At 37.9% G+C, this 12,660-nt stretch overlaps 1 protein-coding gene across 1 annotated transcript in view; it reads left to right on the top strand.

The window, feature by feature from the left end:
* The window catches only part of LOC107977363 (disks large homolog 2), a 1,172,797-nt gene that overhangs the window by 218,293 nt on the left and 941,844 nt on the right, over window positions 1–12,660 (top strand). The window lies entirely within an intron of this gene.

Raw genomic sequence — 12,660 nt, 5'->3', positions numbered from 1 at the left:
GATATTTCTTGGGTTTCAATTCTACAACATGAAAAATGAAGATAGTGACAGGACTTAAGGAACTGGTGAGAACTGTCTGTGGTAACATGCATGCATGTGTGTGTGCAGACCCATATGTACTACCATCATCACTCCAACCGCTGAAGTTTCAGCAGAAAAGATTGTGTTAGCCTATATCCTCTCTACTATCCCAAACTCTGAGAAGAAAAGCTCCCAAAGAAAAAAAACCTGCTTGTTTCTGTTGGGTTTGATAGGTATGTCCTTTCTTGACAGTTCTCACTGATCTTTCCCAAATACATGTATCTACTTTTAAAATCCATTCTTTTACTGAGAGCTCTGTTATTCTTACCAACCTTTATTGACAAATATAAATTGCTTGTGTGTGTGTGTGTGTGTGTGTGTGTGTGTGTGTGTGTTGTTGTTGTTGTTGTTGTTGTTGTTGTTGCTGTTGTTGTTGTTAATACATCAGTTACCTGTTATTTCAGATGAAGAATTAATCTCTGCTAAGAGTCAAGAGCTGTTACTAAACAGATGCCAGTGGGCTGGCTTCACCATAGTGTTTCACTTAGGGATATTGCTCAATCAAAAATTCCAGCTGCCCAGCCCCTTTACAGTAAGGTATTTAGGAGATGTACATTTTGGCTTTTCTTATGACTCCAACCTACAATCTTTTGATTTAAGGAAACTCGTAAAAGCATAGCTACAGTGGACTGTATACAAGGGGCTTCCATTTATTCAACTCAATGTCCTGTGCCAGATAATGTTTCAAGTACTTTACTGGTGTAAATTTAATCCCAATGAAAGTCTGAGAAAACTGTTTCCATTTTACAGATGAAAATTGGAAGGATATAGAACTCATCCATGTCACAGATAAAGCATATCCCTGAGCTGGGACTTGAGTCCATTCTGACTTATGAATCTAGGTTCTTCTTAGTAGTCAGCTCACAAGCTTTGTCTTGGCCTTTCATTAAAAAAATTACTAGCATTCTTTCAAATACTTTTGAGGATCTCTCTCTCTCTTTCTTTCTCTCTCTCTCTCTTCTCTCTCTCAGTTACCCTCTCTCCTGTTTCTTCTCTTCTGTTTTACATTTTTCATCCTACTTTTCTTTGTTTTCCTCCTCTTCCTTTCTCCTTTCTTCCCTACTTTGTCTTCTTCTTTCTCCTCTTCAAATAAAAATAAATTCATCAGAAGACTGAATATGCTAAATTTCAGAAAGCACTGGCATTTATAAGAATCGTTAGGGGAGGAGGAAATGGATTCTGAGTTGAAGATTAAAGGTCAGGTTGAATTTGAATATATGAAAATGTCTGGGCAAATCAACAAAGAAAGGAGAAATAATTGAAATACAACCACCATACTAGCATATTATATGCTACAGACTGGGGCTAAAGGTTTTTTTTTTTTTGGTTGGAAAGATAATTGATTAATATAAACAATGGGGACCTAAGCTTTGGTCAATAAAATGAGGATATGTTGAGAAAATTCTTTCAGGTCAATGTGATAAGTAGGAATTTGTTACTGTTGTGGGAAGCTGTGGTCTTTGAACATGGAAGTTACATAATCAGAAAATTATTGTTTAAGAGATGTGATCATATGACAGACTTTGAAGATTCCCCCATGGAAGGCTCACCCTCCCTGGGGAGCAGAAAGGAGTTGGGATAGGGGGTAGGGGAGTCAGGGGAGGAGGAGAGGGAGAGGGAACTGGGATTGACATGTAAAAGAAGCTTGTTTCTAATTTAAAATCAGTCTAATTACAATTATAAAATGAAAACAAAGAGAGAGATGTGATAATATGCCCACAGATACTTATTATAGTTTTCTAAGAAAGAGACCACAAAATCTTTCCTGAATTCAGATAAAAGTAAGGAGTGGATGGCAGTGCAGATGTAAAGTTTAGTAAATAAAAACAGAAGATTAGGGGGAAAGCTGTTAGATATAATTCTGACAAAATGTTTCCTAAGCCAATCAGGCATCTATTTTTTCCCATGTGTTAGACACAAAAAGAGTGAGTGGGGCAAGAATACAAAGAGCATTTCAATACCCTTGGTCTTCTCAACCCTAAGTCACTCTGTTCCCATCATTAATAGTAGAGAATGAAGTGTTTACTGGGATGCATTTAAGAACACATCTTAAATAGGTATAGTGGATGGTTTAAGAAGAAAAGTAACTGATAATGCCCAAAATGAGGCAGGGCAGAAAGACAGAAAAAATTATGGGGACAGCGGAGAACAAAAGGCTCTTCACTTCAAAGTCTGACTGAAGCCTCTCAAGAGCTAAGAAGTAGGCATTTCAGAATAATTAACAACATTTGCCATACAGGTTGCTGAAAAAGAGATAATATTCCTTTGATATAGAGATGTTTTCTAATAAGAATGTTAAAATAGCAATGAACCATGATTATGAATAAAATAATAATGAACCTATGTATAAGGCATAAGTCTGTATGCTTCAACTTTGAATTTACTCCCTTTCTACATATTTTCTAGAAACCTCAGAAACAAGGCTATTAACATTCATGTACATTGAAATTACCTTATTTGGTAATATGGCATTACCACATTAACTGTGATTCTGTTGAGCACAAGCCAGGAGAAACCCCTGTTTCATGTCTTCCACTCCTTTGAGAATAACCTCAGAGCATGCCCAAATCTATGATTGTTACTGTAGAGACACTGAAGCACAGACCTCAATGGATTCAAATAATCACACTTGTGTATGTCTTAATCTATCCCTAAGCACTTATTTGTCTTCTTATGCACTCATCTTCAATATATTCAAATGTCTTTTAATAAACTATAATTCTGCTTCATACTAGCTTGTCCTGAAACTCCTTTCTGTAACAAAGTCAAGACTTGTCTTCACAAAGTGGAGTCATCTGTAAGGAAATCCTTGGGTTACCCCTGCCAGCCTGACAAAAACTCAATTAATATACAGATATATAGTTAAATATAGAACAAAAAAAGAATATGATTGTTCTTGGAAAAATAAAGAATGAGAGCTTAGACCAAAAAGAGATAACACTAGTAAAGGAGAAAAATACTTTATTGTAGTACTTTCAGTGTTTTTGTTGTTTGGTTGTTTGTTTGGTTGGTTGGTTGGCTTTTGAGTTTTTTCTTTTGTCTTTTGAGACAATATACAGGATCTCATGTTTCCCAGGCTGCCCTCAAACTCATTATGTAGCTGATAATAACCTTAACCTTCTGATTCCACTGCCTTCACCCCTCAAGGTCTAGGATTACAGGTGTGCACCAACAAGCCAGGGCTTAATGCATGGTAGACAAGCACTCTGGTAAATGAGGTACATCCCAGGTCACACAATGTATTCATTGATCCCTCTACCCAGTCTCCAGTTTCTACTTTTAGATGAGATCTTTCAGTATATTTGTCTATGCACTACTACTACTATCATTACTGGACATTTGAGCAATAATGGTTGGTCAAGTCTTATCTTCACATGTCCCAGGTAACAAGCTTCACTCGGCTACTCTTAGAATGGAAAGCTACACTTTATTTACTAGACAATATTTAGATTATTGAATCAATCCATGAATGTCAAATATTTATTTGAAGAAGACACTCATAGCTAAACACTGAACTGAACTGTAATCCAGTTGCAGAAAGGGAGGAGTGATGAGCCAAGGGGTCAAAACCAGGCTGGAGAAACCCACAGAAACAGATGACCTGAACAGGGGGGAGCTTACAAACCTCATATTGACAGCTGGGAAACCAGCATAGGACTAATCCAGACCACCTGAACATGGGTGTCAGTTAGAAGGCCTGGGTAAATGACGGGGCCTTTGGTAATGGAACAGTAATTATCCCTAGCAAATGAATAAACTTCGGGGACCCATTCCACATAGAGGGATACTCTCCCAGCCTAGACATATGGGGGAGGGGTTCTAGGCCCTGCTCCAAATGATATGACAGACTTTGAAGATCCCCCATGGAAGGCCTCACCCTCCCTGGGGAGCAGATAGGGGTTAGGATGGGAGGGAGGTGGAGGGAAGGGAAGGAGGAGAGGGAGAGGAAACTGGAATTGATATGTAAAACAAGCTTGTTTTTAATTTAAATTTAAAAAACAAAAAAAGAAAGTTATTGAGTTTAGCAACTCAGATAAACTTTAATATTATTAATTCCAACAACCCTACAAAAAATTCAGTCACGGTTCTTCACTTCCTGTCAATGGGTAGTCCCTTTGAAATTAATTGATAAGAGAGGTTTATTTTAAATTGTTGCAAATCATTTGGATTCCAGACCACTTTTCTGTCTGAAAAACAATAAGGTAATGATGGAGAAGTGGAGTAACAATCCTGCATAGCACTTGGATAAAGAGAGGGATGATGGTGATGTAAAGAAAGAGCAGATCAAATAAAAATCCATCCAAGGCTTCAGAATAAGGAAACAAATGTTTTATTGGAAATCCATAGCCAGGAAAACCTCTGTCTTGTAGCAAAGGAAGTACAGACTTCAGCATTCTGGTTTGGGCTATAACCATCAACTAAAGCCCTAAGCCTTCCTTATCTCTAGCCAGATCTGGAGGACACCTCCTCAACATGCCCACCACATCAGCAAGCCAGTGTCCACTAAATGTTACTGCTGGTTCAGGTCAGAGTCAGGTACTTGAAATTGGGGATTTTTAATCAAATAATAGAAAGTGAGGGGTCACATGGACTTGCAATAGCAATAAGATAACTTTTTCTTTGGAAGTGAAGCAGCAGTACAGGTGATGAAAGGATACATTGTCAAAACTGACAGTGTTCACACCATTAAGGATACTTACTCAAGAGACAAGGTTATTGTTAAACATTTGCTTTATGGCCTTCAAAAGAAGAAGGAATTTGTTAAGGGATGTGACTTGGCAGTTTTCTATTTTGATTGGTAAACCATGTTATATAATTGTTTTTCCACAATGCATATCCCTTTTCATAATGCATCTAATTTTAATCATAAGCATGGGAAATTACATATAAATGTAAAATGGTAAATAGGCGATCCTCCCTAAAAGTTTAGTTGACACAGCTTTGCCTTACTGTGCATGCACTGAAAATTAGTTCAGGCCCCACCTGGCCTTGCTATTTTCTCATATATTGTGAATATAATTACGTAAGGAAAATTTCTAAATTTGATTGTTGTTAGGGGTGTAGTGTAGTGTAGTCCTATGCAGGTTGGGATCTGAGGAATTTGAGGTTACTAGGTGTGGTGTTTGGAGAAGCTGTGTGTACAGATAAAGGAACTAGGATGCTAAATGCATTATTAAAGGGGAAAGGGAGAGTTACAAGTAACCCCAAATCAAATGGAGTCCCAAGCTCCCAAAGAACTACCTATGTTCTCCTGGACTCTGCCAGTGAAGCCTGAGTCTGTACTTTGCAGGCATCCTTAGCTCTTTCCAGGTTCCTTCCAATTCTTTTGTGCTAACGAAACTGTTTTCAGTTTTGTTGTTTGGTTTTGAACAGCTTGCTTTGTAATTCAGAAGCCTAACTTCTGCATCTGTATGTATTGCTTGGGTTTCTTTCTGGCGTTGTGGGGTTTTGTTTCTTTGTTTATTTTTGGCTTCAATTTTTTTCTTTCAGAAAATACAATAAAAATATAAGTAAAACAATAAATGCACAGACAAAGAAATATGAATATTCTGTGCTGAGCATGGAGCCTCCCATTAAGTGTGTTTTATATACCCAGTGAGACAATTAGAAAAAAGTTAGTTTTTATTTGCAATTAGTTGCTGATTAGAGATTGCTTCTAGGTTAGGAATGGAAGATCATGTCCACTTCCCTTTCTCTGCATTGGTACCCTATCTGGCTTAAACCTGTGCAGGTTCCGTGCATGCTGACATAGTCTCTGTGAGTTCACATGTTTACCAGTCCTGTTGTGTCTGTGGCTCTTAAAAATCTTTTTGCCCCCTTCTTCCCACATAGCTCCTAGATCCTTGGAGGGAGGGATTTGATGAAGACATCCAACTAAGGTCTGAGTTAGCCTAGTACTAGAATAACAGTGGCTAGGCCAGGAGGAAGTTCCTTTTGATAACATGAGGAAGCCTAACACAGATACTTATATCTTGATAACTACAGCTTTAAATAAATCTTTTATACTGACATTGAATTACATTTCTAATTTAGTCTAATCTTACCTGTCTCCCCATATCATTCATGAATCACTTTTCCCTGGAGGATGAGGTTTTCTTTCTGGAAAATCTTAGGTACATTTTTCCTCCATGTTTGTTCATTTGAAATCCAATGTCTCCTGTCAGTTTTACCCCTAAACCTCAACCTGTCAAAATCCTCAAGTCTGTTTCTTTTTCGGTGGCTTCATGAAGTGCTTCCTCGTGTTTACTTTGTCCTTTGTTGAATCCCACCACACTCCTACCCACACGCGTCACTCATTGCTCCTTTAGTTGAGTCTCACTGCTTTTAGTTATCTGTATCTTTCTCTTAACATTACTCTTGTTTTATAAACTCCCAGTGAGTTATGGAGAGTAGCTTACCCTGTTTGTTGATTTTGTTTTGTTTTGGTTTTATGTCTGGCAGTATCATTTACAACAGCTGTATTTAGAAATGGTTAGATTACAAAAGATTTCAGGTCATTGGGTTATACTAGGTGAATTATTTAATTTTATTTTAAAAGAGTGACTGCCCGCTTCAATCCCAGAAGGCTTCTCTGTTACTCTGTTCTGGCTGGGATTATTACAAGGCCCATAATCCCAATTCTTTTTACACCTTCAATCACACTGAGTACATTTTATGAAGTGTTTTACTTATGTCATACATAATGCTAAGTGTTACTACATAAACAATAATTTCATGAAAGCCAAGCTTATAGTTTATCTCAAATAAATGGATGTGTTTGTCATTGGAACCCATATATTTTAGGACCAAGTAAAATATCTCAGACAAATCCAAACTCTGAAAAGACTACATTGTTATTGATTAACCATTCAGTGCATTTTCTCAGTTTCTTCTTTAATTTTATGGTTGCCTAAGAAACTATATAGAATAAATTGAGAATGATAGCAAGATATTTATTCTGAAAACAAAAAGGGTCTATATAATTTTTTATTTTATACTCTCTTCCATTTATGGTGGTGTATAGATTTCTTATTATTATTTTCCTTTGCCTTCTCATGTCAAATGAAGACCAATCTACATCCCAAAGACAGTCTTAGACTTTAGACTATAATCTCAGTTTAGCAGGAATGATATTGCATTGCTCTGAATTTTGAGAAGAGGTCTTGAATATCTTGAATTTCCAATGTGATCTCAGAAACTTAAAATTAAGAAGTACAAAATAATTTTGGGTAGTTGGAATGAAGTACTCAAATGATACATGGTAAGAAAGGAAGTTTCAGTCCTTAATTATGGGACAGATAATTTTTCTGGTCAATGGTGATGTGATTTTTACAGGCAGAGACATTAGTTTAAGGATATTTATGAGATGCAGTCCTTTTTTCTCCCAAAGAATTCCACTTTCTTTTTTGTCTCTAAGAGTTAGAATATTGTTTCAGACAAGGATTAAGAATTGTTTCTTGGGCTGGAGAAATGGCTCAGAGGTTAAGAACAGTGGCTGCTGAGTCATGAGTTCAATTCCCAGAAACCACATGGTGGCTCACAACCATTTATAATGAGATATGGTGCCTTTTTTCTGGTGTACAGACAAGACACTATACACATAATAAATAAATAAATAGTTAAATAAATAAGTACTTTTTAAAAAGAAATGTTTCTAATAAAAGTAATTCATCATATTAATAAAATAGGAGTGTAAGGGGTCAAGACTATGCTGATAAAACCTGAAGAAACAGTTGACCTGAGCAAGTGGGAACTCATGGACCCTAGTCTGACAGCTGGGGAACCAACATAGGACCAAACCAGGCCTCCTGAATGTGGGTGTCAGCTTGGAGCACTTGGAAGTCTATGGGGCCTCTGGCAATGGAACCAGGATGTCACTAGTGCAGAAATGGACTTTGGGAGCCCATTTCACATGGAGGGATACTCTCTTAGCATAGATACACAGGGAAGGGCCTATGCCCTGCCCCAAATGACTTGACAGATTTTTATAATCCTTCATGGAAGGCTTCACCCTCCCTGGGGAGTGGATGGGAGATGGGATGGGGGAATTAGTTGGAGGCATGGGAGGATGGGAGGGAGAAGGAACTGGGATTGATATGTAAAATAAGATTGTTTCTAATTTAAATAAAATTTATAAAAAATTAAATGAAATAGAAGTGTAAGTACTTTTAAAAGTAGCATATGACCTTACCTGTTGGGATCTTTTTTTTAAAATTTAAATTCATTAATTACTACTCATATTTACATATCCATTCCCATCATTCCCTCTCCTTTCCATCCCCCTGTATTCCCCACCCTGCCCCAATCCATCCCCCAACTCCTCCCCAGGGATAGTGAGACCCTCCACCAGGGACCTTCAAAGTCTGTCATATCATTTGGGGGAGGGCCTAGGCCCTCCTTGCTGTATCTGGGCTGCAATAGTATCCCTCCATAGGGAATGGGCTTAAGATTACTGTAGTCCTTTTAAAAAAGAGTATCAAGATCATGGGGCCTAGACAGCCAGGATTTTAAGAGATTTCTCATTTTGGATCACTTATTCTGGGAAGAAATGAAACATCCCAGACTAATTTGGGACCACCCTATTTAAAACTTGCATTGAATACAATTTGAGGAGGAGATGATTTATGTATCACAGTCTTGAAAATATGAACTGTTGGAGACCCACTTTGGGTCTCCTGCAAGGCCTGTATCAGGTAATATTAATATCATATAATCCTCTATTGAGTCAAACAGATCATTTGGGGAAAGTGGCATGGCACTTCCTGAGGCCAAAGCATAAGAAAGTTAGTGTGGCTTCTGTATTAGACAGGGTTCTTTAGAGCAACAGAATCATCAGAGTAGATATATGTTGCAAAGGAATTAGATTGTCTTATAAACATGGAATTTGGTAGACCAACAGTGGCTATTCGCAAGCTAATGTAGTTGAGAACCATGAAACTAACTGCTTAATCTATGAAGCTGGACCCCTCAGCAGTTCCAGTATAGTAATGAAGGTCAGGATAAGTTTTAGAAGGCTACAAATCATCAGTCCATGGCAGAAGGCTGAAGAAGTTTGTAGCTTGAGTTTCTTTCCAGCCTGGTCCCATAGCCACTTTGCTGTAAATAAACCCACAGATGCTATATTAATTTTAAAACTGTTGGGCAATGTCTCATGCTTCTTATTGGCTAGATCTGTCTTAATTATTAACCCAAAACTACTAATCTACATGGCCTTATCTTACCAGAGAATACCTGGTGTGTACCTTCTCTCTCCTTCCTTCTTCCTCTCGTAGCCTTTCCCATACTTCCTGCCTGGCTATTGACCAGTGTTTTATTCATCAACTAATAAGCGAAACGCATTTACAGAAGGACATTCCCCATCATAAGTTGGCTTCTTATGTTGGTGATTCCAATAGTACTAACTAGCAAGCAATAGAGTCCCACAGATAAAAAACTACTTTTCCATTGAACATCTTTATGCCTTGTCCAATTCTCGATCTGCTGCCCACTCTGGGGGAGGCTTATCCAAAATTAGTTAATCTTTCTATCCCACCCCAAGCCATGTTTCTTAGTTCATTCCAGGTCCAGTAAGTTCATAAGCAATTTAGCCCTCATACCTTCCCTTCAACATTCTCTTCCTGACACACAAGGCTCATTGTCCAAATCATACAGAAACAAATATGGCATCTGTTGGTCTAGATCCTGAATGACTATACAGAACAAAGAGCTCTTTGGACCTACAATCATGTAGTATAAATACAAGGAAGTTTTCCCTGTTCTTACAATAAAAAAATAAAAACTTCCAAACTCAGAGAAAGGGGAAACAGGAATATAATTGGAATTTACTGAGCACCCACTGTGTCCCCTCAATTATGCTGCATCTTCATATTATTTGATGTTTCTTCTGGTTTATTTATCTCTAACAAAACATTTCTCAAGGTTCAGAGTCCTAAATAGCTATAAAAATACAGACAAAGATATATATGTATACATATATACTGTGTGTTTGCTATATATAATATGCATATCTATAACTCTACACACACACACACACACACACACACACACACACACACACACACACACACACAGAGAGAGAGAGAGAGAGAGAGAGAGAGAGAGAAGAGAGAGACAGAGAGAGAGTTAGTCTGTGTGTTTTTCCAAAATTGTCTCCTACCTTGTCACTTTGGGAGTGCTATGTCTCTAATATTATTAAAGCTGAAATAGTGTAGAAGCACAATAAATATTAGGTAAATAACCACAGAATTAGAAAAGAGTCAAGCTAATTTGTGCCAATACTATTCAATATAATCCTGTAGAATTATTTATATTTCTTGCAAGTTACGGCATATAACTAGCTTTGGCTACATAGGAATTATGCTATTCCATGTCTTTGTTGAGCATTCTTAATTCTTGCTAATGAATAAGGTGAAAAATGAAAAATGTATTCAGAATATATCAAGTTAAATATCATAGTGAGAGGGCAAGCAGGGATGTGTTTATTGAATCACTGCAAGTAGGAGTTTCTTTGTAACTGAATTACAAAAATGTAGTTAAATGCTTCCAGTTCAGAGTGACCTCAGAGTCTTGATTCAGAAGAGCTGGGGTAAAATTCTGACTCTGTGTTAGTGGTACACTCACAGTACTTAGCACAGCCACAGGTTATTCCTTGTAAATTCAGTATAGATTTAATTTACCTTCTATGGCTGGAAACATCTGTGGTGTATAGAAGATGCACATTAAAGAGTTAGTGACTCAGTTTGCCTTTTAAAATTCATAAATTGTCCCATTGGGCTGTTCAAATTTAAAACATCAGTTATTTTGTTGACTCTTCTAATAAAAATGTGTGGAACAGGTTAGATATGTCAGAAAGAGCCACCTGGCTTCAAAGAATTTCTGAAAGGAGAGAGTTACCTTGGCAACCACCTCAAATTCAAGGGTCAGGTTGTTTTTGTTTTACAGGCTTGAACAGTCCCATTTGTCAGCATGCCAGAGTCAGTCAAACCCTGGGATACTAATTCATATTAGCAAAGCTGATAAGACACTGATGGAGATTAATACTTACTGGGTTTATAAATTGTAATGAGAAACGGCTGTTAAGCTAACTAAATGCCTGTATATGCTCAGAAGTTCATTATCCCTTGGTACGGAAATGATAAAGGGAATCAAATGATACACTAAGCTTACTGGTGTCCCAGTGGGTTAGATTATGCTGGTATAGACAACCACACAAATCTTCATGTTTCCTTAAATGCCAAGGTGAATTCCTCTCTAGGATTTCATTTCCGTAGTGGGTGGTCTTTGGCATGAAGCTATCTTCGCTCGGGAAGCCAAGATAATGAAACTGATCCAACAAGAGCGAAGGGATGAAGGAAGGATGTTGTGTTGGATTTTAGAATCTTTTACCACAAAGTGTCATATATTCCTCCTGCAAACATTTGATTGGCAAAAAAAAACATTATTCCAAAGTATAAGGGAACCCCATGCTTGTGAAGTACCTGGATATTGATGAGGCACCTTAATACATCTATCTAGTAAGCCTGCTGTCACTCTGCTACATAAAGGACCTAATTTTCAGTTACCTACACCTTAATAAAAGTCCACTGGTAGGACATTCTCACCCAGAATACAACTTGGTATGCACTGCGAAACCTTGCCTCATAGGCATATTACCTTCACCTCACTGGCTGACTTTGCTGTACCACATGTGTAAGTGAATTATTTCAACCAATCAATGCTCTCAATTAGATAGCATTCAGATGTTGGTGATCTAGATGAGTTACAGAGCAAAGTGTGCTGGATTTTTTTCTTCTCATCTTGGGAGTAGATCTGCAGATATTTCTGACTGAGCCCAGGGTCTTGCACATTTTAAATACAAACTCTACCACTGAGCTGTACAAATGCCCTCAAATCTATTAACTCATGATAATATGTTAGCTTTGAAAATAATTATTTTTGTTATTTTCCTGTTCAGAGGTAGCAGATTGCTCTTCCTCCTCTCCATCTTTCCTTCCTCCATGTACTGCTCACAGATTTAAAAAGGATTTTTATATAACTTCATAATGATACAGCTGTGTCAGAATATTGGAAGCTAGTTAAGAATTTCAGAGGGACATCAGGTCCTCTTCTTAATGTGTGCTTTCTAATTGTGTCAGAATGACTGTGCAGAAAATAATTTCAGTCTCTTCAATTGTCCAGCATTATTGCATTCTGCTCACTGAGACCAATGATAAAAGAGGTTTAATTATAATTAACCACTGCATGTTAACCCCCATTTAAAATATTCCCCAATGAAGAGAGTGACCAGTGGTTTAAGAAAGACTGATCTATTTGTCCATTGTTTTGATCTATCAAATTCAGTTTGGTGGCTTTTTACATTTTGCATTTGTTTTTTAGTTCAAATTAGGAACAAGCTTGCTTCATATGTCAATCCCTTCTCCCTCTGCCTCCCCTCTCCCCAACACCCCACCAGCCTCCCCACCCCCTTCCCCCTCGATCCCCAGGGAGGGTAAGGCCCTCCATGGGGGCTCCCCAAAGTCCACCACATCATCCTAGGCAAAGCCTAGGCCCTCCCCCATGTATCCAGGCCAAGAGAGCATCCCTTCATGTGCGATGGGCTCT

The sequence above is a fragment of the Cricetulus griseus genome, chromosome 3, assembly GCF_003668045.3.
Source record: "Cricetulus griseus strain 17A/GY chromosome 3, alternate assembly CriGri-PICRH-1.0, whole genome shotgun sequence".
NCBI classification, from domain to species: domain Eukaryota; kingdom Metazoa; phylum Chordata; class Mammalia; order Rodentia; family Cricetidae; genus Cricetulus; species Cricetulus griseus.
Note: the sequence above shows the minus strand (reverse complement) of the source record. Positions and strands in the feature narration are given on the sequence as shown.